This window comes from Orycteropus afer, unplaced genomic scaffold, assembly GCF_000298275.1.
Source record: "Orycteropus afer afer isolate SDZICR_OR568_19922 unplaced genomic scaffold, OryAfe1.0 scaffold00335, whole genome shotgun sequence".
In the NCBI taxonomy this organism is placed as follows: domain Eukaryota; kingdom Metazoa; phylum Chordata; class Mammalia; order Tubulidentata; family Orycteropodidae; genus Orycteropus; species Orycteropus afer.
The window spans coordinates 2811590-2812131 of NW_006921922.1; positions in this window are offsets into that span (position 1 = coordinate 2811590).

Sequence of the window (542 nt, forward strand, 5' to 3'; positions counted from 1 at the left end):
AAAGAGAAAAATTTTCAACCAAGAATTATATACCCAGCAAAATCATCCCTCAAATATGATAGTGAAATGGGGAGATTTCCAGATAAACAGAAACTAAGGGAATCTGTGAAAACCAGACCTACCTTACGAGAGATGCTAAAGGGAGTCCTTTGAACAGAGAACCAAAAAGAGCAAATAACAACCAACCATTAATACACAAGATGACATAACCCACAAATGACAGGTATAGACATATCCAAAGTAAAACGAGCTTACAAGGTTGTAAACAGGGAATCAGAGACATCAATTGGCAAGTGAGAACAACTACAAACAAAAAGAGAGAAAATACTGTGTAGTTACAGAACTTCTAAATGGTGAGGAAGTTAAGAAAGTTGCAAAATAGAATGGACTGTTCTAAACTTGGGGAGAAAATTATAAATCATAGGCTAACCTCAAAGAAAAATTATGAAACTTCACATCACAATAAAAAAAGAGGACAAGCACAAATATTCAGCATATACTAAAACAACAGCAACAAAGGAAATGATAACATGATTCATAAA